Source organism: Ochotona princeps, chromosome 8 (assembly GCF_030435755.1).
Source record: "Ochotona princeps isolate mOchPri1 chromosome 8, mOchPri1.hap1, whole genome shotgun sequence".
NCBI lineage: Eukaryota > Metazoa > Chordata > Mammalia > Lagomorpha > Ochotonidae > Ochotona > Ochotona princeps.
In genome coordinates, this window is record NC_080839.1 from 1,729,642 (window position 1) to 1,757,034 (window position 27,393).

At 46.7% G+C, this 27,393-nt stretch overlaps 1 protein-coding gene and 1 long non-coding RNA gene across 2 annotated transcripts in view; both read right to left on the reverse strand.

Annotated features, from left to right (window-relative positions):
• The window catches only part of LOC131481038 (zinc finger protein 793-like), a 390,937-nt gene that overhangs the window by 259,952 nt on the left and 103,592 nt on the right, over nt 1-27,393 (reverse strand). The window lies entirely within an intron of this gene.
• On the reverse strand, nt 272-12,258 carry LOC131480962 (uncharacterized). The gene is made up of 3 exons (XR_009245919.1): nt 12,130-12,258; nt 4,355-4,419; nt 272-310 (listed from the first exon to the last, which is right to left on the reverse strand). It is a non-coding gene; the product is annotated as an uncharacterized LOC131480962 (long non-coding RNA).

Consider the following 27,393-nt stretch of genomic DNA (forward strand, 5'->3'; position numbering starts at 1 on the left):
CTCTCCTGCTGGGTCATAGCTCCTGCTCGTGAGCACATGGGGGTTGGGCTAGGTGGGCAAGGTGGGCAGGTTAGCTCTACCTGTTTGCAAACATGTGCGTTGGTTGTACAAGGGGGCTGAACAGGCAGGGCCAAGCAAATATAAACTCACCACCAAGTGAAGAAACCAGGCTGGAGCATGGGCGATTCCAGCTAGGCTATCACACCTGCCAGTTATCATGGGCCAGGAATGGGTAGAGACTGAGCTGGTTCAGGTTACAGTATCCACCAAAAAGACTTGGTACTGGGGGCAGGCTGGGTCTGGCCAGGCTCTAGCGTTTGAAAGCAAAGGCCAAGATAGGTGAGGGACTATGCCTAGCTGGGTCAGAGAAACCACTGGCACAAGCAAGATTTATGCCTGGGAACAGGCCTGGCTGGGGAGCTAAGGGTATACACTGACTGGGTTGTGGTTCCTACGGGGGAGTGTGAAGGCCTGAATAGGGGATGTTATCTGGTCTGGACATGGCTACAGTCTCTTTTAGCACAAGTGTGGACTAGGTCTGGTGTGTGCCACACTGAGCTAAACTCCAGCACACACTGCTGTTCGTCAGAACAAGGCTTAATGTAGGATGGACTAGGCTACATCTCTCCCTGCTGAGCTATGTATTAGCTGTGTCTAGGGGTGGACCATCCTGGGCTGAGCTGTAATACCCAACAGAAAAAAACAGAATGCGTTCAGGACCAATCAGGAAAGGCCACTGTTCCTGCTAAGACAGGAGATAGACTAGGTAGGGCTAGACCATGAACCCACCGATCTGGCACTGGAATAAGTTCTCATGGAGGAGCTTGTGCAATTTCTCTGTTGGGACACAGCCCCTGCAGGTGAACGCAAGAACCATGACAGGGAGCAGCCTAGACCAGGCCAGGTTATAGTACCCAAGGGCATGCCTTTGGCTCAGCTCTGGGGCAAACCACGCTAGGCCAGTTCATATCATCCAATGGCAAATCTGAGAGACAGAAGGTATGTGAATCATGTCGCATTGGGCCGCATCACCACACAATTCACATTAGGGATGGGACTGGCAGGTGGTTGCACTGGCTAGGCTGTAGCTCCCACCTATGTGAGCTTGAACTGGGAGAAAGCTGGGCCGGGCCAGGCTGTAGCACTCAATGGCAAATGCCAAGGTAAAGTATGCTATGCCAGACTCAGCCACAGCACATAACCATCACAAGTGAGACCCATGGGAATGCAGGCAAACTGAGTAGAAGGCTGCAGGGAGCTCAGCCTACTGATGAAAGAAAGCTTTTATTTGGGCAGACCAGTCCGGGCAGGGCTATAACATCTGTTGGCCTGCATGTTTAGTGCAACAGGGAAAATCCAAGGTGGGTAGACTGTACCTACTGGTATGTGCATAAGCCAGAGTGGGTGAGGGTTGGGTTGGATGGGCTTTGCCACAGCATCACCTAGCAAATGATGGCTCCAGCGGGGGGTGGGTGAAGCAAATTTTATCAAGCTAAACTGCAGAAACACCTAGAGTTCAAGATCCAGGAATTGGAGAGAGCCCATGAGGGAAACAGTGAGCACCTCTCTGATAGACTAAAACACTCATTGGTATGTATAGAAGAGAGGGCTGGAGACAGATCTGATCCAGCAATATCAACCACCAGCATGCGCATAAGCTGACTGGGGTTATGGAATGTCCTGGACCCTCTGTTGGCATGCACACAAAAGAATCAGGTCCTCATCAAATCAGATCAAGTTTCTTTGGGGATTCCCGCAACTGAATCACTGGATTCAGAACTCCAACCATGGAGAGAACTGCAGGTTCCATGGACTGACCATGGAGGGCATTTGTCAGAGCCAGGCCTCCTCTGTGGCTTTGATGCAGAGTGAACAGCATATTCAGGTGCACATGGAGGATATGGCAATACATTGGAGCATGCAGTGCACACTTGTTACCATAACAGCACAAAGAAGAGAACAAACCAATCAACTACCCCAGACAAGTGTTGGAGGTGAATTTGTGGGTAAACGGAGACTCTAAGATGGACTGTATCAACCAGTGGATTCTGGACAGATTTGATTGTGCTTGGAATGGCGAGATTGACAGTAACTCAGTTCTGTTGTACTATCAAAACCTCATGAGCAGGACCCTCAGAGCATGCCCCACATCAGGGATCATGGGATGGTTGGGAGCTGGGTGTGGCTTCTCCCTTTATCTCCTCCCTTCCCCTCAGATACAGGAAGGAAAATAAGAATGTGGAAATGGTGATCTCACCTAACTTCCTGTAGCCTTGACCAACCACCCAAACAACTATGTAAAAATCACCAAAACTAAAAATAATTTAAAAAGAAGAAACTAAACAGTCCCCAATTTACAGAGTATATAGTGTTTTTAAATTCCTTAAAAAAAATTACTTACTTAAAAGTGAGGGTTACAAAGCAACACTCAAAGCAGGCAAGCCAAAGATCTTCCCTCCACTTGTTTACTCTCCATGTGACCACAAGAGGCAGCAAGGTCCAGGCCAAAACCAGGAGTCTCAACTCCATTCTGATCCTCCACAGCGGTGCAGGTGTCCAAGGAACTGGGACATTTTCTGCTATCTCCCAAGGACATTAGCAGGGAAGTAGATCAGAAAGTGATCATCAGGGACTTAACTGGTCCTTATATGGAATCCTGGCACTTCATGCAACAGTGTAGCATCTTATCTCAAAACATGCCATAAAGATTGCTAAAATAGAGCTGGTAGGCCCAGCGCCGTGGCCTAGTGGCTAAAGTCCTCGCCTTGAAAGCCCCGGGATCCCATATGGGCGCCGGGTCTAATCCTGGCACCTCCACTTCCCATTCAGCTCCCTGCTTGTGTCCTGGGAAAGCAGTTGAGGACGGTCCAATGCATTGGGACACTGCACCCGCATGGGAGACCCGGAAGAGGTTCCTGGTTCCCGGCTTTGGATCGGCGCGCATCAGCCATTGCGGCTCATTTGGGGAGTGAAACATCGGATCCAAGATCTTCCTCTCTGTCTCTCCACTCTGTAAATCTGACTTTGTGATAAAATAAATAAATCTTTTTTTTTTTCAATTTTAATTTTTCTTAATAAAAAGAGAATATGTTTTATGCATTTGACATGCAGTTCAAGAAGACAATCACACATTCCTCATGTCTTCACTTCCCCCACCTCTTCATCTTTTCCCTCTCTTCAACAGTATTTTCAGATTCACAATTACACTCTACATTCACAAACTTAATTCTCTACTAATCAAAATATTCAACAAGCAAAAAATGAAAAATTCCTAAGAGCATATTTCCACTGGAGCATACACATAGGCTAAAAATGACAATCTTATCCCAAAGTAACCATTTCATTAAAAAGAAAATAGATCTGGTAATCAAAAGTCAGGCTGATTTTCCCATTGAACCTTCCACTCATCCCATACCTGACATACAATTATGTTATTTAGCATTTTGTATAATGTAAATACCACTGCTGGAAAACGAACCCTGAATCTAGATGGAAAGATACTTACACTGCTTTTACAATGTCACTATTCACTTCCAAGGAAGAATGACAGAAAAACAGATGTTTTGTGCAATTTTTTTCTGAATGCATTTACTAGCTGTGTCTGTGTCAGACTGACTTCAGGTCTCCCTCTTGTATTTCACATATGGGTGGGACATATGCAAGGACTTATACCACCACCAGATGCTTCTCAGATGCATCAGTAGGAGGCTGGCTTGAACTGGGGGAGTAGCCAACTAGAATAACGTGCACTGTAATTACATGCATTCACCCCACCATACTGACACATCCTTACACTGTTTTACTCATTTTAATACCACTGTCAACTTATTGTGAATATATCTCAGACAGGGCAAAGTGCATTCGTCTTGTGGCTAAAGTTCTCAACTTGAACATGTCAGGATTCCATATGGGCACCAGTTCTAATCCCAGCAGCTCCACTTCCCATCCAGCTCTCTGCTAGTGGCTTGGAAAAGCAGCCAAAAATGGACCAAAGCCTTGGGACCCTGCACCCATGTGGGAGACCCAGAAGAGTATGTGGGCTCCTGGCTTCATTTAAGCGCAGCACAGGTCATTTCAGTCACTTGGGGACAGAGGATCTTCCTCTCTGTCTCTCTTCCTCTCTGTATATGTGACTTTGTAATAAAAATAGATCTTTTTAAAGAATATATAAATCTTTAAAATATATATTTAAAACAGAAAACCTGGAGAGGAAGTTTCAATCAGCTTTGACAGTTCCAATGTTTAGCTATCAAAATTTTACCTTCTTTCTCTCACTTTTTTTTTTCATTTTAGTTTAAAAATTATCATCATGCTCCTCAAATACAATGTAAAGCAAGCTGAGAAGTAAACAAACAACTTACTGAAGGTGTGTTGGTGTTCTCCAGCCTGGGAAGCATGTAGCAGGCTGCAGGGCTACACCTGCAAGAGAAGGTGGAGACAGGGAGTTATGCATTGGTCTTGATTGTTCCTAGCCTCTTCAGTGGTTCCTACTGTGCTAAGCAATGTCAACTTGGAGGCAGACACAGTGGCTGGAAAATAAAAGCCATCAGTTTCCCTGGGCAAGAATAGTATCTTACAAGTGACAAGGAGGCATCCTTGAAACATTATCAATAATTTTAATAATTGGCAGTGATTAAAGTCAAGTAATCATTAGGTTAATGTAAGCAATTACTCTTTATTTAAAAATAATATTACTGAGACTGGCACTGTAGGCCAGTGACTAAATTCCTCACCTTGCACATACAGGGATCCCATATGGATTCTGGTTTATATTCTGGCTGCTATATTTCCCATCAAGCACCCTGCTTATGGCCTGTAAAAGCAGTCAAGGACAGAACAATACCTTTTGAGACTACACTGTATGGGAGACTCACAAGAACCTGGATTCCTGGCTTACACTTTGGCTCAGTTCCAGCCAATGTGTTGACCTAGGGAGTGAGGCAGCAGATGGAAGATCTTTCTGTCTCTGCTGCTGTAAATCTGACTTTCCAATGAAAAGTTTCAACAAATTAAACAAATCATGTTATTGCAAAGCACTAACTTATTTTTTCAACAAGTATTGTTCACATTACAAAATAGTATAGAAAAACCATATTGTCACTAAAATGTATGTTTCAGAAAAATAACTGGATGGTATTAAGTATTTCAATGTTTTTTCTTTTAAAGATTTATTCATTTTATTACAGCCAGATGCACACATAGCAGGAGAGACAGAGAGGAAGGTCTTCCGTCTAATGATTCACTCCCCAAGTGAGCCACAACGGGCCGGTGCGCCGATCTGAAGCCAGGAATCTGGAACTTCTTCCGGGTCTCCCATGCGGGTGCAGTGTCCCAATGCATTGGGCCATCCTCAACTGCTTTCCCAGGGCACAAGCAGGGAGCTGGATGGGAAGCGGGGCTGCCGGGATTAGAACCGGCGCCCATACGGGATCCCGGGGCTTTCAAGGCGAGGACTTTAGTCTCTAGGCCACGGCGCTGGGCCCAGTACTTCAATGTTTGTACATTCAAAGTAATTCTGTCTATAACTATATATGGAAATTGAATATAATAGTTAATCTATAAAGTTTTCTAGTAATTGTTCCAAATGAAAGTTCCTAAGTCTTCAATGACACTCCCCAGTTCCTAAACCCTCAACAACACTTGACTTTGCCATTTCATCTGCCTTAGCCCATAGGACATCAATAAATGTGACAGCAGCATAGTTTGAAAAATCTTTTTATTTTACCTCATTAAATAGTTATATTATGGAAACAGCAAAGGAAAACCATTAGATTCGAATGAGTGAATGTCATCATACAGGGAGCTGGGCTGCTGTTTGGGATAGATCATACCTGACACCCAAATGCCTTATTTATGCCTACTGTATATGTAACTCTTCCAATGCAATATCCTGCTACTGTGCCTGGAACACCGTGGGGGGGGGGGGTTCCAAGGACGCCCTTGGAAACCTAGATGGATTCCTGTTGCTGGATAAGCATGGCAGAACCCTGACATCTTAGGAGTGATTCAACCCAAATTACCTTTCAAACATACATAGTATTTATAAAAATGATTATAAAGAAACATACTGCATCTAGAACAACATATTTTAAATTGATTTGTGGATATATCTTGCTGAGTAATAAAGAATTACATTTCAAATTCAATTCCGAGAACTTCACAAAGACACTTCTACAACTGACATTTTTATACATATTTGGACATTCTACTTCTTTTTTTTCTCCCTTTATTTTATATTTAACTTTCTCATACAATTCCATGGGCTCTGGGATTTCCCTTACTGCAATATTCTATGCAGGATGGCCAGCAGTGATCTAACACACTACACCACAACACAAGCACCAAAGGTTAGTCTTCTTGACTCATTACTACCAAAGATGTTCTTATGTACCTTAGGTGTCTGACCATATTCTTTTTAATATATCCCGCCTGATGATTCACTCCCCAAGTGACTGCAATGGCCAGTACACAATGATGTGAATCCAGGAGCCAGGGAATTCTTCCAGGTCTCCCACACGAGTGCAGGATCACAAGGCCTTGGGCCGACCATGACTACTTTCCCAGGATACAAGCACAGAGCTGGATGGGAAGTGGAGCTGCCAGGATTAGTACTGGAGCATATGGGATTCCGCCGTGTTCAATGTGAGGACTTCAGCCTCTAGGCCAGGTTATCAGTCCCTGATTGTAGTTTTCTTTAATTAATTCATTTTATAACCTATTCTTCAAAAGACAAGCACATTAATGTTCCCTTTCCCCAAAAACTCTGGACCTGAAACAATCACTGTACTTCATGTACTGAAGTGTGACCATTCCTTATGCTTACATTTATATTCAAATGCAAAATACCCTGTAGAGGAAAATCACATTCACTGTGGATTGGAGTAAAATACATAATAAAATATACTTCAAAATTTTGAAATGATTTATTGCATCCTTTTAGGTGTTAAAATACACGTAAGAACTCACCAGGAAATTTACAAATCAAACTCATTATTTTCAAATTACGACCATTACAACCACCAATTTTTAACTATTTTTACCTTCTAAAACCTATTGAAGTTGATCATAGTGGTAAAGTTTCTGCTTGGGACCAACACAATCCAGAGTGCCTGGTTTGAATGCACACACCATGCCTGATTCCATTATACCTGCCTGCACAAGTCCACCCTGGGACATCACTGATGTGAAGTTCAAGTAGACATTTCAGTTATATTGAATACTTAGATTTAACACAAAGCTTCTAACCACTATTATTTATTTATTTATTATTTATTTATTTATTTGAAATGCAAAGAGAGCTTGCATCTGGTGGTTCATGCCACGCACTTACAACAGCCAAGCTGCGTCAAACCAAAATTAGAAAGGAGGAACTCTTTTGTTACAGATTTATTATTATTATTATTATTATTATTATTATTACTTGGAAAGTCAGGTATACAGATGAGTCAAGTCAAAGCTAGAAATGAGGAATATTATTCATGCTCCCATAAGGATAGTTAGAAACCCAGTTTGGTGGCATAGTTTTGCTTTCTATCCAGGGAGTTGCTAATTACAAGTAGCCAAATCCTGAGCTAGCAAGCTTGAAAGATAACATGCATATCCATTTCACTTGATAAACTTGCTGTGACACCATACATACCTCTTTAATTTCCAGTTTTGACATAATGTAATATGGTACAAAAAACTGGGTAGGAAACCAGCTTTTGAGAGTAATCTCTTTCCATGCTCTCTGTCCTGGCCTCTAAAACAAAAACACACAACAAGATGGCACCAGCATCCTGTGGCTAAGTATCCGCCATCAGTGCTGTCATCCACATGGGTGCTGCTGCAACTGGGGCTGCTCCGCTTACAATCCAGCTCCCTGCTAATGGCTAGGAAAGAAGTAAGGATGGTCCAAGTCCTTGAGCATCTGTGCTTATGTTGGAGGGCTAGGTTAAACTCCAAGCTCTTAACTAGCACCAGCCACCTTCAGCTAGTGAGGACAGTTAGGGAGGGAATCACCAGATAGAAGATCCCTCTCTGTCTCTGCTACTTTCTCTGTAAGGCGGCTTTTCAAATAAAAATATATTTTAACAGAATATATATTTAAAAAAGAGGAAGAAAAGCAGAGAAACCCAGTCCTCTCTGGACTTCTTCCTAATACCTTTAATACTTCCAATCCAAAGTCACTGCAAATGTGTTGCTTGTATAGAGATTCACCCACAGTGGACACTGCATATGGTGAAGATGGGATCTAGGTGTCCTCACGCTCAATAAAGAGCCTCATCACCCTTGCAGGCCCTGGACCCATACCTCTCAGCACCACTCAGCCTGAACATGGTTCTGGCAACAGGCAACTGAGCACAGAAAATGCAGAGATGTCATCTGCTGGCAGTCAGCAGGAGGGGGAGGTCTGGGTTTTCAGTTGCAATTGACCTGGTCATGATGCAGGAGGGAGGTACCAGTTCAAGGGTCAAATATCACTAAATCTCTCTGCCTTGATCAAATCTTGAGTTTTCTTCAAATATGTATTTTTAAAGAAGGTAATTACCAGAAACTACGGTAACTGAGAGTGTTTCAAAATGCCTTAGATTCCTTTAGAAAAGGATGCACATGGACACAGGAAACACCACATGAGGGTACAGGAAGGTGGAGGCTGTGAGTCGGCCAGGGAGAGACCTCAGCAGAAACCAAATCTATTACCACCTTGCCCTTAAACTTTCAAAAATTAGAAACACAAGAAATGAATTACTGTGATTGAAGACAGACATTTGATAGTATATTTTTATGGCAACCAGAGTACACTCTTATTTTCCACTACACTTCTTACTGCCAATGAGAAAGAACCCACCATCAAAGCAGTATTGAAACCAAAGGTCATGACTTTAGATGCTAACACTGAAAGAACAATAGCAACAACAAAAAGTCAAAGAAGCAATTTAAGTACTGATCTCAAAGTCTTAGAAAAACAAAAAGCCATCCAGGAGTCATAAAAGGAAATTAGAGAGCCCGGCTGCATGGACTAGTGGCTAAAGTCCTCGCCTTGAACTCACCCCGGGATCCCATATGGGCACTGGTTCTAATCCCGGCAGCTCCACTTCCCATCCAGCTCCCTGCTTGAGGCCTGGGAAAGCCCAAAGCTTTGGGACCCTGCATCCCCGCATGGGAGGCCAGGAAGAGGTTCCTGGTTCCTGGCTTTGGATTCGCACAGCACCAGCCACTGCGCTCACTTTGGGAATGAATCATCAGACGGAAGATCTTCCTCTCTCTCTCTCCTCCTCTCTGCATATCTGACTTTGCAAAAAAAAAAAAAAAAAAAAAAAAAAAAACCAACTTTTTTTTTTAAAAAGTAGAAAAATAAAATTAATTTAATATTTTTAAATTATTTATTGAATTTTTGTTTTGTAAGATATTTATTCATTTTCACTGGGAATTCAGATTTACGGAGAGAAGGATATTATGGTATAAACATTTACTTTCTCCATTCTGATACCTTTTAACATATAAATCTTTATTCAAATTGATACTACCCAAAATGAACAAGATTGTTGCTCTTGATACTAAGTAAAATGAATGACAAAAATTACACACAGCATAGGAGAAAACAGTTGAGACTACACCTTAACTTCTCAAGAAATTGGGAGTATACGTGAATTTCTACAGAAATGAGACACTGTTATTTACAATTGTTTTGAGATTATTTGCAAACACAATTTACAGTCTCTAGGGAAACTACTCAAGGAAAAACTTAGAAGATATATCCATGATATCCTAATACAGGACAGAATATGCAACCATCTAATATATTCAGTCTAGTAGAGTGGATGAGAAACTGCTTAGGAGATGCTCACCCTACACTGGACTTCCTGTGTCTGTGTGATCACTCCACAATAAATTCCATCTTGCTGCAAATTGACTTTCTGGATGCAAACAAGGAATTTCTCAAGCAAGCAAGTCTTTGCACCTGCTAAAATGGACACAGATTTAGTTCCTGGTTCCTGTTTTTGATTCAACTTTGTCACAATCTTGCAAGAATTTAAAGAGTTAAGTAGCAGATGCTACATCACTCTCTCTCTCCATGACTTTTATAAATGAAATAAACTAACAAGAATTACTTTTTAAAATGATAAGAGAAAAATAATTGCAAAATGCAAATTGACATGTCTGTTTGGTGCAGCTTTTCACACACAATTTTCAGGACCACACAGTGATTGTAAACACAGCAGTTCATTCTTTAAAGGAACATCTCATAGAAGAACAAAGGAAAGTACACTCCGGCTGACAGTAATGAGTATTAGTTAATACAACAGTGTAACTACTCAGTCAGTGGGAACTGCTACTTAGCAATGTGATCAGAGATCTCAGTTAAAACTACATGAAGAAAATAAAGTCAAACCAAATCCTAGAGAACCATAAAATCACTGTACATATAGGAAATGTTAGACTGTAATCCTTCTACTCTACAAATACTTCATACACCATCAGAATTTATGCACAGTCTGTAACATAATATTGTCTCGCATGCAAAACAATTGCAATGAATTAGCATGTGAGAAATGAAAAGCAAGACAAGTACTGTCATCATATCAAAAACTAAAGCAAAGGCGGGCATTGGGGTGTAATATGTGACACTGCCAATTGCAACACCAGCATCCCATTTGGAATCAGCTGTTCCACTTCCAGCCCAGCTCTCTGTTCATCTCCTGGGAAAAGCAGTGGAAGATCATCCAGGTGCCTGGGCCCTGATCACCCACATGCAAGCCCTGGAGGAAGCTGCAGGCTCCAGGACTCAGCTTGGTGCAGCACTGGTTATTTTAGCCACCTGTGTAGTTAGCTAGGGGGTAAAAGATCTCTGTGTCTTATTTTTTTTAAGAGTAATTTATTTTTATTGCAAAGGCAGATATAGATAGAGAGAGAGAGGAGACAGAAACATCTGCTGTCCGCTGATTCACTCCACAAGTGGCTGCAGCTGCTGGCACTGTGCCAATCTGAAGTTAGGAGCCAGGGGCTCTTCTGGGTCTCCCACGGGAGTGCAGGGTCCCAAGGCCTTGGGCCCACCAAGACTGCTTTTCCTGGGCACAAGCAGGGAGCTGGATGGGAAGCGGGGCTGCGGGGATTAGAAGCGGTGCCCATATGGCATCCCAGGGCGCTCAAGGCAAGGCCTTTAGCCAGTAGGCTAAGGGGCCTGGCCCATTCTCTTACTTGAACTCTCATTTGAACATAAACAAATAAAACATTAAAAAAATAAAGAAAAGAAATAAAAACATTATAAGATCTATTTACCATACCATATCACTTGAAAAAATTCAATTTTAGAAATCACAAACATCAATTGTCAGATAATACTCGGATTTAGTCACCTTTGGGGATGGAGGATCAAAGAGGCCAAGACTTAAATTGACAAAGGATTTTTTCAAATAGCTTGTCTACAAGGTCGCTGTGCCACCCCAGGCCTCTGCCAAGCACAACGCCAGCACCACATGCTGCCCCTCAACCTTGCAGCAAACTCGCAGGAAAGCAAGGCTGTTTGTTCTAACTGCTGGAGTCTGTGCTGCTCTGGTGTCAGCAACAAGAAAACTGCCCCAGACCCTTAGGAGGAGCTTCACTGAGGACTGAGCTGCGGGCTCCAGACGCTGTGGCTCAAGTCAAGACAATCATGGCAAAATAGAAAACAAATCCTGCACAACCTGAAGGTCGAACTGTCCCCGGGCGCTCCCCCCTCCTCACTGCACAATGGGTTCAATTGGGAGGCCTAGTGTTCAAGGTCAGTGCTGCAGAGTGAGGACCCCAAGGGCCCCCTCCTGGCCCCCGCCCGCCCGCCCAGGGGCCTCAGGAGATGCTCTCACACACTCACCCTTCCCAGCTGCTGACGAGTTGGGGCTCCTGCAGAGGCTCCTGCGGGGAGGGAGCTCACAGGGCAGCACTGGCTCAGCCACCTGCGCCTCTCCACCAGCACAACCAGCAAAGTGGCTATGGCTGCGCCCCACAACAACCTCCCGCCTGCTGCCACAGGGCTTCCTGCGCGCGGGTGAATGGACCGCTCCCATGACTACGCATGACGTTACAATGCGCAGCCAATCACAATCACAAAGCAAGAAAGGCAGTGAGGAAGGATTCTGGAGGGAGGGGGAGGGAGAGGCGGGGCTCCACCTCAGGCAGGAAGGGGCCTCCTCTCTTGCAGCTTGAGCCTTCCAACAGCAGGGGCCGCTGTCGCCTCTCACATCAGTCCACCTCCTGGCTCCTCCTTCCCTCTCTGCTTCAGGTTCAAGTCTGGAAACCCAGAAACAGATGGTAGGAGTCTCAGATGCACCTCACTGAATGTTCAACACATTCTGGGACCTTTTTTCTTTGCATTTGCTTTTTTTTCCCATTAGTTCATTCGAACTTTTAAAATGTCCAACTGAACTATACTTGAAAATATATAAATTAATCTTTTCAATCTCATTTCTGCTACTCATGTTCATTTCCTGCTCTGTATTTTTAATTTTCATAGTGTTCCATATCTGTTTATTAGCACATATTAATTTTATTCTGTAATGTTGATCTCCTACCCAGAAATGATGCTTGATTCTCCGCTCTGTTTAAATTTGGTTTTCTACAAAAGGGCCATTTTTGTACATTGAAAGTTTTGCAGCTTGAAACTTGACCATTGGGCCCAGCACGATAGTGCAATGGTTAGGGTTCTCTCCTTGAATGCGCAGGAATCCCATATGGGCGCCAGTTCTAATCCCGGCAGCTCCACTTCCCATCCAGCTCCCTGCTTGTGGCCTGGGAAAGCAGTCAAGGACGACCCAAAGCCTTGGGAATCTGCACATGTGAGGGAGAACCGGAAAGAAGTTCCTGGCTATTGGCTTCGGATTGGCACAGTACTGGCCCTTAGGGCCACTTGGGAAGTGAATCTTTGGATGCAAGACCTCCCTCTCTGTCTCTCCTCTCTCTGTACATTTGCGTTTCCAATAAAATAAATAAATCTTACAAAAAAACCTTGATCATTCTGCTACAATTTCCTTTCTGGGTTTAATTTCCTGGTTACACATTCACAACAATGTGTGACAGACACAGAGAGAAGGGGGCTTGTCCTGATTCAAACTAGCAAAATAAAACCAGCAGTGAGTGATATATGTAATTAATATTATATGTATATTTGCTGTGCTATGAAGTATATATTTATATCTGTTACTTGGTTTCAATAATGTGTGGCTTTTGGTTTCTGTTTTATAACATATCTCTTGTAAGGATTTTTAAGAATTATTGTTGGGAAGTCAGATATACAAGAGGAGGAGAAACAGAGAAGAAGATCTTCCTTCTGCTGATTCACTCTCTCAGTGGGCACAATGGCCAGAGTTGTGCCAGTCTGAAGCCAGGAGCCTAGAGCCTCTTCCCAGTCTCCACGTGGATACAGGGTCTCATGGCTTTGCACCATCCTTAACAGCTTTCCTAGCCACAAGAGGGGAACTGGATGGGAAGCAAGGCTGCTGGGATTAGAACTGGTGCCCAAATGCAGTCCTGACACGTGCAAAGCAAGGGGCTAGAAAATATCTTACACGTAAGTATTTCAGAAAATCCTCTCATACTCTCGTGAAAGATTACAAGTTTTATGAAGAACTGTTTATATTCCTGAAATTTATTGTTTACATGCCATTTCCTTCTTAATGACTTTCACTAATTTATTTTTGTGATTATTTATGTATTGAAAAAACAAATTTACATACAGAAGGAGAGACAGAGAGAAAAGGCTAGAATCTGCTCGTTCCCTTCACAATTGGACACAATATCAGACCCGAGTTGATCTGAAGCCAGGAGCCTCATCCAGGTATCCCAGATGTGTGCAGGGTCCTAAGACTCTGTGACATCATCTACTGCCTTCTCAGGCCACAACAGGGAGCTGGAAGGGAAGTGGAGCAGCTAGGCCATGAACTGGTGCAAATATAGGATCCCAGCACATGCGAGCTGAGGATTTAGCCACTGAGCCATCGTGCCAGACCCCTATTATTTGTGAATATTGTTAATGGATTGCCACAATGGCTGGTTTTCACTACATGCAATACAAACTTGAGACTATAAATGGATCCCCAGCTACTGTGCAGGTTTATGTGACATGTTCTGTACTTCATGCTGTGTTTTATGAACTTTCACAAGCCTTGTCTGCCTCCTTGTGTCTCGAGCCCTACATGTCTGGAGCTGGGCCTAGATGTGTATAACTCAGATCTTGTTCCTGGGATTATAGGTCATCAGAAGTTTCAACACCTCACGTGAATGTGATCTGTGCTCATCCTTACAGTTTGTCATTATAGAAATCTATCATTTGGGCATGACACATCAGCCTAGTGGATAAAAGTCCCCATCTTACACTAGCAAGGATCCCATTAGAGCAATGGTTCCTGTCCTGGTGGCCCCACTTCCTATCCAGCTCACTCCTGGTGGCCTGGAAAAACAGTGGAGGATGGTCCAAAGCATAAGCTCTTATACGCATGGGAGACTCGGAAGAAGTTCCTAGCTCCTGGGTTAGTATCAGCTCAGCTCTGGCCGTTGCAGCCACTTGGGATGTCCTTGTGCCTACAGCATAAGCCAGCTGCCTGTAAAGCAATATTATACAATCTGATCAATAAGCAATATTTCCCCCCACCCTCTCCCATCTCTCTAAGTCACACTGGGCTCCACCTACTTCTCACATCTCACTCCTTCCTTCACCCTCCTCTGTCTGAAGTTCCCTAGCTAGCTTTCCTCACTGAGAATCTGAGCGGCAACAACCACTTCTCCCCCTCCTCCTTCCTCTTCCTCTGCTTGAAACAAGTTTTTCCAAGCTTTAAGCATTTTCTTTTCTCTTTTGTATGCTTCACCCACACCCGTCCCTAATCCAGAAGGATGGGGTACAGGACAAGCTAAGTAACATCTACTTACAAACAAAACAAATCAAAGCGTTACTTTGAAAACTTGTCCAGTAAGTTGCTAGAACAGAGCCCTCCAAAAGCAATGAATATTCAACCAGAGATTTCTATACCTTCAATCTTGATTTAGGCCCTGGCATATTGGTCTAGTGGCTAAACTTCTCGTCTAAAATGTGCTAGGACTCCATATGGACACCGGTTCTAATCCTGGAAGCCCCGCTTCCCATCTGGCTCCCTGCTTGTGGCCTGTGAATGCAGCTGAGGATGGCCCAAAGCCTTGGGACCCTGCACCCACGTGTGAGACCTGGAAGAAGTTCCTGGCTCCTGGCTTCGGAATGGCGCAGCTCCAGTCACTGCGGTCACTTGTGGAGAGAATCATCAGACAAATCTTCTCCTCTCTGTATATCTGAATTTGCTATAAAAATAAATAAATCTTTAAACATTTTTTATTTAACTGAGATAAACATTGTCTAAATATAAAAATAACTAGCCTCTTGTGACCTATGGACAATGTTTGTTCGTGATTAAATACAATTATTTGCTTTTTTGTAAAAGATTTAGTTTATTTTTATTGCTAAGTAAGATACAGAGACAGGATGAGGCTCTGATCTGTACCCCTTGACAGGCACTCAGAAATTCAAAAGCTTCCAATTCTGGCACTTTATTTAACTTCTGTAACAAGATAAATTTTGGAAGGCAAGTTGTGGTAGCCAAGTGCAAATGTCCTTTCCTTGCACATGCTGGAATTCCATATGGATGTCAGTTCACGTTCCAGCTGCTTAACTTCCCTTCCTGGTCCCTGCTTATGGCCTGGGAAAGCAGTAGAGGATGGCCCAAAGCCTTGGGACCATGCACTCATGTGGGAAATCTGGTGAAGGCTCCTGGCTCCTGGCTTTGGAGTTTCTCAGCTCCAGTGGAGGCTGCCACTTGGGCAGAGAACCAACAGATGAAAGACCTCCCTCCATGTTTCTCATTATCTCTGAAATTTGACTTTCTAATAGTAAGTAAATAAATCTTTTTAAAAATACATTTAGGGCCCAGTGGCATGGCCTAGCGGCTAAAGTCCTCACCTTGAATGAGCCAGGATCCCATATGAGCACTAGTTCTAATCCCAGCCTCCACTTCCCATCCAGCTCCCTGCTCGTGGCCTGGGAAAGCAGTTGAGGATGGCCCAATGCCTTGGGACCCTACACCCGCGTGGGAGACCCAGGAGAGGTTCCTGGCTCCTGGCTTCGGATCAGCACAGCACTGTCTGTTGCTCTCACTTTGGGAATGAATCATCGGTTGGAAGATCTTCCTCTCTGTCTCTCCTCCTCTCTGTATATCTGACTTTGTCATAAAAATAAATAAACCTTTAAAAACAAATAAGCAGCAGTCAAGTGAATGATTTTCACCACAGCCTCTGCCCCTTTTTGATGCAAGGCTGTCTCTGCCAGTGCCACTGTCCTGGTAGCTGGTTTCCCCTGGAAGGTGCCAGTGACTTCAACCCCCAGTGACCATGCCAGTCACTTCATGTGCAGGCTTGCTCAGCAGCTGAGCGGCTCACCTCTAGGTTGCTGTCCCTACATGCCACTATAGGCTAAAATAGCTTGTGCCCTGATCCCCAATGACCCTAACCCACATGCCAGCCCTTCCAGGCACAGCTGGGCTATGCTGGCCCGCAGTGAGTCTCTACAATGAATCCTCCCACAAGCCTTCTGCAACACGGCCAGGTGGTCTTGGCCAGCGCCCCAAGTGCTCACAGCCGCTGCTGCACCCCACTTGGGCCAGGACAGTTTTGCCAAAGTCCCTAGCATCGCTTCTTAGCCTACCCTGACACCCCACATGCTGCTCTAGGGCCAGGTTGGCTTGGCCACAGCCACCCCTGTAGAAGAATAGGTGAACCTGGTGGACATGCCTGTCAGTCCAGGGCCCAGTGACCTTGGTCATGCGCCTCTTTTCCCCCTTCCACTATGAACCTGTAGCATGTCTGCCCGGTCACAGCTCTAGTGCCAGGCGAGCTGGGCAACGATGCTGTTCACTCACACAGCCTCTCCCTGGGTCAGGTATGCTGGGCTGGCCACTGGCCCCCGGGTTCCCATCACTACGCAAACTGCTCCAGGGTGGAGCCAGTCTCTTCCAGCCCTCCTGCAAGACACTCAGCCTGCATTCCATGGCCAGACCCGCCCAACCGCCTTCACTTCTTCTAGCACTCCTGCCCTGTCCCCTACTGCAGGAACTTCCAGTCCTCCTGGCCCTCTGCTTCCCAGGTTGCTGAAGGCAAGCAGAATCAATCTGCCTGCTCACCCTGCACCTCTAGCACCCATCAGGATAGCACTCCAGGATCAGGCCAGCATCAATGGAGCCCACGCTCCCCTAGCCTGCCTGCTGATTGCTGCAGAGCTTCAGGGACTAGGTCGATGATCCCCGAGCCTCTAGCCTTCCCACTATGCCTGCCACTCCCGGGTCAGGCAAATTCTGCCTACAATCCACCGCATTCACCAAACACACACACACACACACACACACACACACACACACACACACACTGGCAGGCTGTTCTGCTTGCTGCAGCAAAACCAGATAGGCTCTGCCAGCCACTCAGCACCCCTAGCAGGCTCCTTGCCGACCTGAGGCTCAATGAACTTGCCCTGCTCAGGCAGCTCATACACCACTGCTGAAAGGACCTGCTGTTTCAGCCAGCGTCTCCTGTGCCCCAAGCCTGCCTGCTGTCCATTTCGCCAACAATCAACGCTCCAGCCCCCTCTTCCCGGCTTGTCTGCAAGTCATCAAGGGTCAGGTGGACACAGCTGGTGACTCCCGCCCCTCTAGGCCTTCCTCCTCCACAGCTCCCTCCTGAGGTTTGGGCTAGGCCAATTCTGAGGTTGCTTCATGGGCCCCAGCACGCACGCCATGCACTCTAGGGCCACGTCCTCCAAGCCGCCTAAGCCAGTGCATCCTGCACAGCATCGTTAGCTTGCAGGCTGCGCAGTCTCGCCTACTTTAGCATCACACACTGCGTGCCTCAACTCTGGGCCTTTGCCTGGGCCCTATCAGACAGCATGCCACGCGTTCCAGTCCTCCCACTGTGCCAACTGCTCACTCAGACCACACCCTGTGAGTCCCCAGACTACCCACCATCCACTGTCTCTTCCAGGGCCATGCTGCCCTGATTGACAATGCAAAACCAGGCCGAGGACAAACCCCATCAGCTGCAACATGCCTGCGAGGAGCTTCAGGGCCACGTGTGCATGCCCGCTGTCCAATCCTGGGCCAAGAAGGCTTAGCTAGTACCCCCATGTGTGCCCGGCACACACACTGTTGTGCTCCAGGGACAAGGGGTCAAGACAACAACAAGCCAAGGACCAAAGGTGTACTGGCAGTTTTTACAGGGCCAGTGCACTCTACATCTGCTGTCCTCCCACCATCTACTTTAGAGCCAAGTTGTCCTGGCCAGTGTCCCTGCTCCCACAGCACTGTAGTCGTCCACTTCAGGGCCGAATTGTGCTGGGGGAATGGTGAGCCTCTAACACGCTCCCTCTGTTTTCCCACTTGCCCATCCAGGGCCAGCCTTGGTGAGCCAGCGCCAGTGCACCTCTAGCCCAAGCGCACTGTCACACTGTCCACCATCTGTTGCTGAGAGCCAGTCAGGCTCAGTCAGTGATCCTGCTCTCTCAGTGCTGGGTCCCTTCTGCCGGCCACTCTGCCCTGTCGGCCACAGGCTGCATGCCTTCAGTCCCCCACCCACAACATGCCCACCTAAAATAAGTCAGGTTTTGCACACTGGTACCCAAGCCACTGTCTGCTGCCTCCCAGCCTGAGCAGTAGCTGCACACTGCATTAGCACAACTGAAACCCAGGCATTCTGATGGAGACACAGGAGTCCCAATGTCATCTTAACCACTGTCACACACACCCACAGAGGGCAGTGAGGCCTTGCTGTGCTGTGTCAGGTGGGCATTCACTGCCTTTTTCCCATGCCTATTGTTCACAGCAAACAATTCTTCTAAAGAGCTAATGCTTAAAAAAAAAAAAAAAAAAAAAATTGTCCAAGTCCTGGCTGTCAGCAGACATTTGGGAAGAGAACCCGTGGGAAATATTTATTTCTGTCACTCAGCTAGTTAAATACATATTAATAAAATAAATCCATCTCGTAAAAAAAAAAAACACAATAAGAGCTAATGCTTATTATGTGAGAGAAAAAAAATGACAACTTAAGGAACTGTATCTTGGAGGAAATGGTGACTTCTGTTGTGATTTTTCAGGACACAGAGCAGCACTTGGCATTGAGGCAAGAGTTCTGGACATTCAGAGATTTATTCCCTGCCTTAATGCTCTCTGCTGAACCTGACTTATTCCCTCTACAACTCATGGGGACATTTAATCCCAATTGTGAGAACTTAAGGGAATGGGTGACAACATACCAGAAGCCATCAGGATAAATCAGTAGTGCTGCCTTAACAGCTCCTTTGGCAGGTTCTTCTACAGAAGCCACTTTGCATGAGTCCCCGTGCACTCCCTTGGCTTGTCTACAAGGTCGCTCTGCCACCCCAGGCCTCTGCCAAGCACAACGCCAGCACCACATCCTGCCCCTCAACCTTGCAGCAAACTCGCAGGAAAGCAAGGCTGTTTGTTCTAACTGCTGGAGTCTGTGCTGCTCTGGTGTCAGCAACAAGAAAACTGCCCCAGACCCTTAGGAGGAGCTTCACTGAGGACTGAGCTGGGGGTTCCAGACGCTGTGGCTCAAGTCAAGACAATCATGGCAAAATAGAAAACAAATCCTGCACAACCTGAAGGTCGAACTGTCCCTGGGCACTCCCCCCTCCTCCCTGCACAATGGGTTCAACTGGGAGGCCTAGTGTTCAAGGTCAGTGCTGCAGAGTGAGGACCCCTAGGGCCCCCTCCTGGCCCCCGCCCGCCCGCCCCGGGGCCTCAGGAGATGCTCTCACACACTCACCCTTCCCAGCTTCTGATGAGTCGGGGCTCCTGCAGAGGCTCCTGCGGGGAGCGAGCTCACAGGGCAGCACTGGCTCAGCCACCTGCGCCTCTCCATCAGCACAACCAGCAACGCGGTTATGGCGGCGCCCCACAACTAACTTCCGCCTAGTTTCACAGGGCTTCCTGCACGCACCTGATTGGACCGCTCTCACGACTACGCATGACGTCAGAATGCGCAGCCAATCACAATCACAAAGCAAGAAAGGCAGTGAGGAAGGATTCTGGAGGGAGGGGGAGTGAGGGGCGGGGCTCCCCCTCAGCCTTGAAGGGGCCTCCTCTCTTGCAGCTTGAGCCTTCCAACAGCAGGGGCCGCTGTCGCCTCTCACATCAGTCCACCTCAGATACACCTCACTGAATGTTCCATAGTTTCTGGGACTTTTCTTCACATTGGCTTTTTTACCCAGTAGTTCATTTCTTAAATGCAGATCTGTGCCCGGCGAGGTGCCCTGGAAGCTAAAGTCCTTGCCTTGAACACAGCAGAATCCTGTATGGATTTCGTTTCTAATCCCAGTCCATCCTGCCTGCCCATCCTGCTCCCTGCTTGTGCTATGGGAAAGCAATTTGAGCACAGCCCAAAGCCTTGGGATCTGGAGGATTTTACTGGATTCTGGCTTTGGATCGGCCCAGCTCCCGCTGATGTGATCACTTGGGGAGTGAATCAATGGACATAACATCTTCCTCTAGTCTCTCCTCCACTCTGTATTTCTAAGTTTGCAAGGAAAATATGTAAATTTTTAAGAAATATATATAACTGAAGAATATTTGAAAATATGATATAAATTAATCTTTTCAATCTCATTTCTCTGACTGTTGTTCAGTTTCTGGCCTGTATTTTTTGTTTTCATAGTGTTCCATATCTGTTTCTTATTAGTACATAGTAACTTGATTCCATATATTGATCTCCTGTCCAGAAATCTAGCTTGATTCTCTCATCATTTTAAGTTCGATTTTCCAACAAAAGGCCCGTTAATGTGCATTGATAGTATTGTGGCTTAAAACATGACCATTCTGCTCTAATTTCCTTTCTGTGTTTAATTTTCTGATTACACATTCACAGCAATGTATAAGAGACAAAGTGAGAAGAGGGCTTGTCCTGATTCAATAGAGCAAAAGAAAACCTGCAGTGACATATGTAATACCCATTTTCTATGTTATATTATGATATGTTATGTTATGTATTTTTGTAACTTAGTTTCCACAATTTATGGTTTTGATTTCTATTTTAAAACATTTGATTTAGGGATGTTTTAAAAATGTTTGTTGGAAAGTCAGATATACAGAGAGGAGGAGAGACAGAGGAAGATTTTCCACCTGCTGATTCACTCCCCAAGCAGCCACAAAGGCCGATGCTGTGCAAGTCTGAAGCCAGGAGCCCAGAGACTCCTCCAGGTCTCTCATAGGGGTGTAGGACACCAAGGCTTTTGGCTGAACTCAACTGCTCTCGCAGTCCACAAGCAGGGAACTGGATGGGAAGCAGGGCTGCTGGGATTAGAACTGGTGCCTAAATGCAATCCCAGCTCATACAAGACAAGGACTTAGGCCTTTAGGCTGTTACCCCGGCACCTATTTTAATACATCTCACTCCTAAGTATTTCAGAAAATCCTCTCATAATCTTGTAAATGATTACAAGTTTTATGAAGGATGATGTTTATATTGCAGAAATTGATTAATTGCAAGGTATTTCTTAATGACTTACTAGTTTTATTTGATATTTACTTATTTATGTATTTATTGGAAAGAGAGATTTACATAGAGAAGAAGAGACAGGAAAAAATCTTGCATCCATCTGCTGGTTCCCTCCACAAGTGGCTGCAACAGCCAGGACCGTGCAGATCTGATGTCAAAATCCTCATCCAGGTATTGCATGTGTGTGCAGGGTCCCAAGGCTTGGTACCATCCTCGACTGCTTTCCCAGGCCACAAGCATGAAGATAGATCGGAAGTGGAGCTGCTGGTATGAACAGGCAATGATACAGGATCCTGGCACATATACAAGCTGAGGATTAGTCACTGAGCCATCATCCAGACCCCTATTATTTGTTAATTTTGCTAATGCATTGCCACAATGGCTGGTTTTCACTAAATGTAACACAAGCTTAAGACTATAAATGGACCCCGCCTACTGGGCTGATTTATGTGACATGTTCTATGTTTCTTCCTGGGTTTTAGAAGTTATACAAGGCTTACCTGCCTTCTCATGTCTCGAACCACAGCCCCCTCCTGAGGTTCTAGGGCTAGGCCTATACAGAGGTTGCTTCACGGGACCCAGCATGCACGCCATGCACTCTAGGGTCACGTCATGCAAGTCACCTAGGCCAGTGCATCCTGCACAGAACCCTTAGCTCCCAGGCCTCGCATCCCCACACACTGCATGCTCCAGGGTTAGGCAGGTTCAGCTAGCATCACACACCCCGCACCCCAACTCTGGGCCTGGGCCTGGGCCCTATCAGAGACAGCATGCCATGCAACCCCAGTCCTCCCACTGTGCCAGTTGCTCACTCAGACCACATCCTATAAGTCCCCATACTACCCACCATCCACTGTCTCTTCCAGGGCCATGCTACCCTGATTGCCACTGAAAAACCAGGTTGAGAACACAACCCATCTGCTGCAACCCACTTGCCAGGCGCTCCAGGACCATGTGTGCTTGAACAGCAACTACATCCTGCCCACTGTCCATTCCTGGGCCAAGAAGGCTTAGCTAGTACCCCCATGTGTGCCCGGCACACACACTGTTGTGCTCCAGGGACAAGTGTTACAACAACAAGCCAAGGACCAAAGGCACCCACCTGCAGCTTGTTCCAGGGCCAGGCAGGAGCAGCCGGTGCACTCTACACCCACTGTCCTCCCACCATCTAATCTACTTCAGAGCCAAGTTGTCCTGGCCAGTGTCCCTGCTCCCACAGCACTGTAGTCGTCCACTTCAGGGCCGAATTGTGCTGGGGGAAGGCTGCACCTCTAACATGCTCCCTCTGGTTCCCCACTTGCCCATCCAGGGCCAGCCTTGGTGAGCCAGCGCCAGTGCACCTCTAGCCCAAGCGCACTGTCATACTGTCCACCATCTGTTGCTGAGAGCCAGTCAGGCTCAGACAGTGATCCTGCTCCCTCAGTGCTGGGTCTCTTCTGCCGTCCACCCTGCCCTGTCGGCCACAGGCTGCATGCCTTCAGTCCCCCACCCCACAACATGCCCACCGCATCAGATTACTTGTCCTTCCAGTGGTGTATCCCACATCCATAGCCCTTCTGCAAGTTTTGTATTATTAACGTGTTTACTTTCCAAACTTCCAGGAGAGGTGAGGCCTGGCAGTAATGGAATGTGGGCAGAGAAGGCAGGGAAATGCGAAGGTCTGCAGCCTTGTAAGTCTGTCCAGGCTGTTCACTGTATGTCTCTTAGGATAACATATTGCTGGGGAAGCTGGAACATAGGTCTTTGGATTAACAGGCAGACTTCTGGGTATTGACCATTTCTGCCTCTCAGGATTTCCATTCAGACTGGACTGCAACATGCATTTGGCATTTGTTAATTTTAGGTGGGCCCTATTATCACCAAACTTGGTTAATAAAAATTCCTTATCACCCTAGACTTGTCTGGCATGATCTTGCTTGCACCCCACAACACCATCCTGGAGATAAGCTGAAAGCTGAAGCGCAGTTCCTTTGACAGTGACCCAGAGACGAGGTTAGTGTGAGCCACATCTCATTACGTTTGGTATGGCAACAGCTGTGAGGGATGATTAATATGCTGATTCTATCCCTGTGTTCCCTCCCCAGAGGAAGGGAACAGGAAAGACATGGAAGTAGAGAAAGACCCTGTTCTCACAGTTTAAACAGGCCAAGAGATGCAGTCTGACTCCTCACACACTACTCCAGCGCCTTCATGTCCACAACCGCCCTCTGCTTGCTCCAGGGTCAGGCAGGCTAAGATAGCATCTCCTTTCATTAAACATGCCTGCCCACCATCCTGCTTGGCACTTAAGGCTCACACCAGCTCAAGGAGTTGGCACTGTGTCCCCCAGCCTACCTGCTGGTGCTATAGGGCCAGGCCAGGTGGAACAGCATCCACAAGCCTTTAACACACAGGCCCTCCAGCCCTGCTCACTGCTTGAGGCATAAGACAGCTCTATGGACCAACCCCCACACACAAAGCACTCCCCCACCAGGTGCATTGTTTGCTGCTTCAGGTCTAGGCTGGCTCTGCCAGGGAACCTGCCACCCCTGCCCTCCATCTTGATCCTCAGGTCTAGCCTCACTCTCCCTGGATCTACAGTGCCTCTAGAAGTCCCACCTTGGTTGCTGCAGCAGGCACAGGTCTTCTGGGCAGGAAAAACCTATGCTTCCACCCCTCCTTATCACGCCTCACTCAGGCTACTCTGGGTGGCTCTGCCTGCCACTCCAGGGACAGATAGGCTTGGCCAAAATAACATGCCACAAAACACACCCAACCCACCAATCAGCCTTGGCATGCCAGGTCAGATGAGCCCAGAAGGCACTTTTCGTGCTCCCAGCCTGCTTGTCAAACACTCCAGGGTTTGGAAGGCTCTGCCATCATCCTGTGAACCTCAACATGCCTGAAGCATGCCTGTCCATCTGCCCCATCAGCAGCTCAAGGCCAGCCTGGCTCAGCCAGCAACCTGCTCCCTCTGACAGCCGCTGAACCACCATACTCCTCAGGACTGCCCACCCTCTTGGCACTCTGTGCCTCTATCAGCCCTGATAACATGCCCACTGTTCCAAGGCCAGGACAGGCCACTTGGGCCAGTGTACAAGCACTGCATCCTGCAGGCACCACACTCTTTCTGAAGTTCCAAACCCTCTTGTCCTGCACCCACCATGCCTCTAGCACTCCTGCCAGTGCCTCTAGCGCCAACCCCCTACGAGTCTACTCCAGGGACAGGCCAACTCCCCCATTCCCCGATCTCCCTCCCTATACCATCTGCTTCAGGGCCACACAGGCCCTACCAGCATCCCCACACACCCAGCACAACTGCCCTGCTTGTCCCCTGGCTGTTGCAGAACCGGACCAACTTGAATGGCAACCTTACACACAGGCCCACCAGCCAGACTGTCCAGGTACAGATGTGCTCAACCAACCATGCCTGCACCACCACAACCCCAGCATTCAATGCCATCTGCTGCATCACCAGGGCCTTAAATTCTGGCATCACCAATGCATTTAGCCAGCCTGACCTGCCTCACAGCAGCTGCCCTAGGGCCTGGCACAGTCACTCAGCCACCTGGCACACCCAGCAGGACATTGGCCCACCTGCTGCTTTCCCTGTGCCAGTCACAAATTTAGCACTCCCACCATGCCCATTCCTACAAGCAAAGGCTGGCTGTGCTGGCCACCCTGGGACTCTAGCCTGCCCAGTCCATGGCAGTGGCTGCTATTACAGAGCCAAGGCAGTTTGGGCAGCACCCCCTCTGCCCTTGACCCCCAGATGCCCACTCCAGGGCCAGGCCATATCACTAACACCGATAAATCCCCCATCCCACTGCACTCCACATTCCCAGCACACCTGAAAGCCACTCCAGGGCCAGGCTGACTTAGCTGAATGCCAGCTTCACGCTCTAGGCCAAGACCTGTTGTGTGGGTGCTCACAATCCCTGAGCACCCACGCCATTCACCCCAAGACTGGGGAAATGGCTATGTACCCTCACGTGTAGGCTGCCCACTGCTCTGCTTGGTACTCCAGGACCAGGTAGACTTGGCCAGTGACACAGTGCCATCTTCAGGGGACTCACCTGCCTACCACCCCAGAGCCAGCTCTGTTCACCCTGTGCCAACATGCATCTCCCACTTCCACCATAACTGCTACTCCAGGTCCAGGTAAGGGACTAACTCTGGGATCAGGGGCTGGAGTCTCCCAGGGCCCATGTTGCTTCCCTCCATCCCCTATCCATCTCATGTTCCCCACCAACCAGCTGTCTGGCTATGGCCTTACAGAGATGGGTACATCATCTATTTTATTGTTTGTGTTTCCAGGGACAGGCACTGTGGCACACCACATACAGCTGCCGGCTGCTTGTGGCACCCACTTCCCATATGAGCACTGCTTCAAGTCCTGGAGGGTCCACATCTGATGCAGCTCTCTGATGTGCCTGAGAAAGCAGTGGGGAATGGCCAAGAGCTTGGGCCCTGCACCCATGGGGAAGGCCCTGAAGAAGCTCCTGAATCTTGATGCTGAACCAGCCCTGTTTCAGCCATTGCAGCTATTTGGTTTGGGGAGTGAACTAGCACATTGAAGACCTCTTTTTTTATCACTCCCTTTATTTTTACAAATACAAAAACAAATTTAAAAATTCAGGGCCCAGCATGGAGGCCTAGAAGCTGAAGTTCTCACTTTGATATGCCAGGATCCTATATGGGTGATGGTTCTAACCTTGGCAGCAGTGGGACCAGCCCAAAGCCTGGAATTCTGCACCCATGTGGGAGACCCAGAAGAAGCAATAGCTCCTGGCTTTAGGTCGGCTCAGCTCCAACCATTGCAGTTGCTTGGGGAATGAATCATCAGATGAAAGATCTTCCCCCCTGTCTCTCCTCCTCTCTGTATATCTGACTTCGCAATAAAAATAAATAAATCTTTTTTAAAAACTCCAAATGTTAAACAAAGGCATCTTTTTAAAATATGGAAATTCATGCAGTTTTTCATAAAATCCATTTGCATAAATTTCCAAACACTGCTTCATATGCATACACTTAAAATGCAAAATGAACTCATCATTATCTTCTTCATAATCATTGTTGAAGTATCGATCTAAATTATTTTGCTGACCACGAGCTAAGGAAAGTAGATATATTCCAAGGGCCAAAGTCTTAAAGATTACTTCTACTATTTAAGAACTTACCCAACTGATCTCTAGCATGTGGCCTGCTGCCACCTAGAAAACCAGGGTTTTGAAATCCCAGTATTCTTTCTGCATTTCCTGTTTTGTTTTTGTTTGCTTGTTTCAGGTTAACTGTATCGTGCCCATATTTCTCCAAAGAAACAGAGTAAAAAACTCTAGAATGCAAAGTGTTCATTCCCCCATTCCACATACAAAAAAGGTATCTCCTCTGCATACCATGAACTAAGTGTTAGCAAATGCACAAAAAATGAAAACCTCAGGTATAGCCAGCTTTTATCAAGCCACCCTGTATCTGAATTTCAGAATGTTGGGCATACACTAGTATTTCGTAAACACGCAAGTGTTGAAAGACTAATTTAGTAAAATTCTCACTACCAAGCCCAGCACGGCAGCCTAGTGGCTCAAGTACTTGTCCTGCATGCACCAAATTCCATATTGGTCATGGTTCATGTCCCGGCTGCCCCACTTCCCACCTAGGTCCATACTTGTGGCCTGGGAAAACAGTTGAAAATGGTCCAGAACCTTGGGAACCTGAACTTGTGTGGGGGATACAAAAAAGGCTCCTAGGTATGGATCACTTCAACTTTGGCCTTTGCAGCTACTTGGAGAATCAACTAGCAGATGGAAGACTTTTGTCTCTGTCTTTCTTCCTTTCAATAAATCTGACTTTGATAAAAATGTTCTTTAAATCTTAAAAAAATTC